The sequence below is a fragment of the Mastomys coucha genome, unplaced genomic scaffold (assembly GCF_008632895.1).
Source record: "Mastomys coucha isolate ucsf_1 unplaced genomic scaffold, UCSF_Mcou_1 pScaffold12, whole genome shotgun sequence".
Lineage (NCBI taxonomy): Eukaryota > Metazoa > Chordata > Mammalia > Rodentia > Muridae > Mastomys > Mastomys coucha.
In genome coordinates this window covers 14,549,578-14,554,589 of record NW_022196894.1, presented here as the reverse complement: position 1 = coordinate 14,554,589, position 5,012 = coordinate 14,549,578, and positions in this window count along the sequence as shown.

Below are 5,012 nucleotides of genomic sequence, written 5' to 3'. Positions count from 1 at the left end.
TAACATTACTTGGCAGTATCACCAGAGATGCTGTAAGTGACAATTGTGAGTTAGTTCCAGGGAGTATACATAACCAGCACTCCTTAAATCGTCCAGGTCTGGTAACATTAAGGAGTTGGTATGCCAAGGTCAAGGTCTGAAGTAAAAGGCGAAATGACAAGTTAGTACCATTTATGAGGGGTGATGTCAAAGAGATAAGGACCTCAGAGGAGTGTTTGATTATCTCCCCTACTTTTTCAATATTCAGGGGTTGGGCAACTGAGACATATTTTCTCTGAATATGGATGGTACTTATTGGGGCCCTGGGCTGATTTTTACGATAGAGCTTACCAACAACTCCTGTCTCCCACCTGGAATCTCATGGGTCTTGTATGTAGAAAAAGAATGTCTTGCGATGTTGGTAGAAGAAATGATTGATCTGTGATCCTAGCCTATGTATTTGACAAGACCAATATGGGCAGCCCCCATATTCGTCTGGCCATTTTCTACAATAATCTTCTGTCTGGTCGAAGAGAAAGCAAGTATAGAGATCATAATATTTAAATGGCATTACAGATACCGGGATGATAGCAATTTGGATTGGTTTCTGGCATCTAGCTATGGAGCAGTTTTTTGACCCTATTTGGAAAAACTGTCTGTTATTTGTGGGGGTTTCTTGAACCTCGAATCTCCAGATATAAGGGCTACCCTGGATAGAAATGAACAGCAGGGGGAGGATGAGAAACCCATGTCTAATCCAGTGAGGTCGAGCTCAGCTGCTGGAGTGGAGTCTCATTTTCTGGGATTGGGGACAAGGTAGGCGGTCTTGTTGTCCTCTGGAGTTTAATAGAGCACGGTCCTGTTAAGATTGATGTGTATGAAGAACAGTCATTTTTAGGTGGAGGAATGAAAGGTTTGAGGTGAGACAGATGGACCCAATGAGAGAGTCCCTCGAGTTTAGTAGTTGTAGGGGTCATAAGAATTACTTTAAAAGGGTCCTGCCACTTGAGAGAGAGAGGTGAGGGCCGATGACTTGGAGGGGACAGGAGGACTTGGTCTCCAATGTTGATAGGTAGTGGATAGGAGACAGTGTATGGCCGAGGTGGTCAGCAAAGTTCTATAGGAGAGAACGGAGGTGGCAAAGTAATGGGGTAAGTAGATGGTCTGAGAGGGGAGAGCATGTAGGTGAAAGGCCAGGAGTTAGGACTGGGCGTCCATACATGAGTTCAAAGGGAGAGATGAGGAGAGGTCGCTTTGGGAGAGCTCATAACCTGAAAAGAGCCAGGGGTAGGAGTTTTATTTAATCAAGGTGAAGTTTTTTTTTTTTTTAAGATTTATTTTTATTATTTTATGTGTATGAGCACGCTGTAGCTGTACTGATGGCCGTGAGCCATCATGTGTGTGGCTGCTGGGAATTGAACTCAGGACCTCTGCCGTCCCTGCTCGCTCCGGTGTAATTCACTGTAGCTGTCTTCAGACGCACCAGAAGAGGGCATCAGATCTCATTATGGATGGTTGTGAGCCACCATGTGGTTGCTGGGATCCGAACTGAGGACCTTTGGAAGAGCAGTCAGTGCTCTTACCCGCTGAGCCATCTCACCAGCCCCAAGGTGAAGTTCTTGTGACAGCTTAACAAGAGTGGTTTTTAAAGAGCGATTAGTTCTTTCTACCTTACCAGAAGATTGAGGGTGATAAGGAATGTGAAAACGCCAGGGGATATCTAAAGCCTTAGATAGGATTTGAGAGACTTGGGAAGTAAATTTAGGACCATTGTCTGATTGGAGAGAGTCTGGGACACCAAACTAGGGGATGATCTCTCGGAGGAGGAGATCAGAGACTGTCTGAGCCCTTTTGTTAGTAGTGGGAAATGTCTCTACCCACCCTGAGAAGGTGTCTACCAAGACCAGGAGGTACTTGGCATGCCTGACAGTGGGCATGTGGGAAAAGTCAAGTTGCCAGTCAGTTCCAGGAAGGGAACCTCTAGCCTGATGTGGAGGAAAAGGGGTGTTACGATACTTTGAGTTGGGGTCAGACTTCTGACAGATTTTGCAAGAAGCAGTGATAGATTTTTAAGAAGCTTAAGCCCTCAGGAGTAGGCTGTAGAGAGAGAAAGGATTGAGCTTGGTACCTGATAGAGTCCAGTAATTGGATGACAACAGGAGAATGGTGTTTAGCAACAGAGGGGTTCTGGATGTCCCAGACTCAGGGATCTACCTGAGAAGCTGGTAAAGGAAATAACATGGTAGTGTTAGTAGGTTGCCTGGCTAGGAGAAGGAGCAGAGGAACCACTGGCAAGCCTGGGTTTAGGCGAATGTGGGGAGCAAAGGAAATAGATTCTCCCAACCTAGCTAAAAGATCCCTTTCCAATAAGGGAACAGGACATGTTGGCACTACCAAAAAGGAATGGGTGAAAGGTACACCCCTAAAAATGTAATTAAGTGATGGAGTCTGGAGAGGGAAGTAAGGTTGTCCTCCTACCCCGACAATAGGAGAACTAGAAGGAGAACTGGGTCCCCAAAACTCCGTCAGGACCGAGTAAGTGGCTCCAGTGTCCAAGAGGAAGGAGATGGACCGCCCACATACCACGATATTTACCTGGGGCTCCCTGCTAGTAATGGCAGTGGTCAGGTCAGGGGAGCTCGGGCCTCCTCAGTCAGCCATAGCCAAGCCTAGGAGATCAGTTGGAGGGTTATCTGGGAGTGATGTCCCTTTGTTTTGATTAACATGAGGGCAATCAACAGCCCAATGTCCCTCTTGATGGCACCTAGGGCATGGCCCTCTTGGCTTGCGGAAGTTAGGGCAGGATTTTGCCCAATGACCTTTTTTTACCACATTTGTAGCAGGTGCCTGATGGTCTCTGAGTCTTAGGAGACCATGAGTCCAGGGTAATGGCTGGGGCTGGTTGGACAGCCTTTGCCAGCATATGGTATTTTTGCTTGTGGATTCTATCATCTCTACCATGGTACACTTTGAAGGCCAGCGCTAAGACTTCTGCCTGTGGAGTTAGGGGTCCCCTCTCTAGTTTTTTAAGTTTAGCTCTTATGTCGGGGTAGCTCTGAGAAAAGAAGTAGGTCATCAGAAGTTTCTTACCTTCTGGGTTTTCAGGGTCCAGATTGGTATGCTGTAATAAAGCCTTCACAAGGCATTCTAAAAATTGAGATGGATTCTCCTGCTTGTCCTGGACAACCTCTTGGAGTTTTTCAAAATTTACGGGCTTTAAGGCCGTTTTTCTAAGACCGGCCAGAAGGCATGTAATAAGTCTGTCTCTGGCTAAAATACCACCTGCAGAATTGTAATTCCACTGCAGATCCTGTTCTGGCACTGTCTCAGAGCCAATTGGGTATGTGTTATCTGTCTGGTGAATCCCGTCTGCATACACTCTTGCCTCTTCCCATACTCGTCTGCGTTCCTCAGGAAGTAAGTTGTTAATAAGGATCATATAAACATCATGGAAAGTCAAGCTGTAAGATTGAGTGATCTAAAGGTCCCTGGTTTGATCCCAGGTTTCGGCACCAAATGATGTGTTGGAGCAGTGGGTCGAGTCAGAAAATACCACACTAGGCCCAAACAGTTCCACGTGTAAGAGGTTTAATTGAGAGGGAGTAGAGGTAGTGGCGCAGAAAGTGAGGAGAGTGAGAGAGCAAGATGGAGGAATGTTCATATATATATATATGTTGTGACATAGCAGCCACAGGTAAAGGTGGGAGGTGAGCCCAACGGATTCTGGGAATATGGTGGCTGTTGCCCTGGCAACAGGTCTGTGGACCCGCCCATGTATCACCACAGGCTCTGGATGTCATGATGCTAACATTTATGAGCTGCCATATGGGTGTCTGGGAATTGACTCTTGTCCTCTGGAAGAGCAGCAGTTTCTCTTAACCACTGAACCACATCTCTAGCCCATTGATAAAATAATTCCTGTGTGTATGTATCTGTGTACATGTGTATGTGGAGAGAGAGAGAGAGAGACAGAGAGAGAGAGACAGAGAGAGAAAGAGAGAGAGACAGAGACAGAGAGACAGACAGAAAGAGAGAGAGAGAGAAAGAGAGAGCGAGAGAGCAAGAGAGAGAGAGAGAGAGAGAGAGAGAGAGAGAGAGAGAGAGGTGTATTGGTCTGTGTTAGGTCTGCGTACTGGGATGCCGCCAGGGAGAATCCTTTGCCTGGCCTGCAGGATTGAAAGGTCTCTTGGGGCTTGGGTGTGACCAGAATAACCAAAGTGTTACAGCTCTCTAAGGGGAAGCCAGAGCAAAGCGGGACTGCTGCCCCAGACTCAGTGGCAGGCAGCGAGAAGCAGTGAGCAGCTACTAGGGGTCACTGAGCAGGAAGTGGCTGCAGTCAAGCTCATGTCGAGGTCCAGTGACAAAAGCTTGGGAAGAGACAACTCTTCCCTGGAGTCTTACTGCTTAGTAAGACAGGCACCTCAGACGATCTTTGGTGAAACAACTTGTGCACTTTATTCCTTGTGGATAGGATGTTGTAAACATTTTGGGGTAGGTTGGGATCCAGAGGCAAACGCTTTCTATTGACTTGGTATGAAATGTTAGGGATGCCTCATCTGCATGGGGAAGGGCTTCAGGTGTACAGTCCTCTTAATGAGGTGTCGTGATCACCTGTTTTCCTAAATCTGCTTGACCTTACCAGATTTTCTGTCTGGTGGCAGAGTCCACTGCTCCACAGATGTCCATGTGTTGTTTGTGCATTCATGTATGAACGTAAATTCCTTTACATGCATATACATAGACCTGTGGAGGCCAGAGGAGGGTACTGGGTGTCTTCCTCACTTTGCTAGGTTGGCATCCACCAAACCACAGGAATCCTCCTGTCTCCATCCTGAACAGTGCTGGTGTTAGAGGTAGGGATGCAGCCACACCCACCTTGTTTTCTAGGAGCTGGAGCTTGCCCTCGGCTCCTCGCAATCTCTCTTAATCAATAACCCATCTCTCCAGACCTACTGTATGAGAGAATTTGTTATCAACATTACAGTGAAAATTTTCAGTTCATAAACTTGTTAATTATTTGGGAAATGCTAATA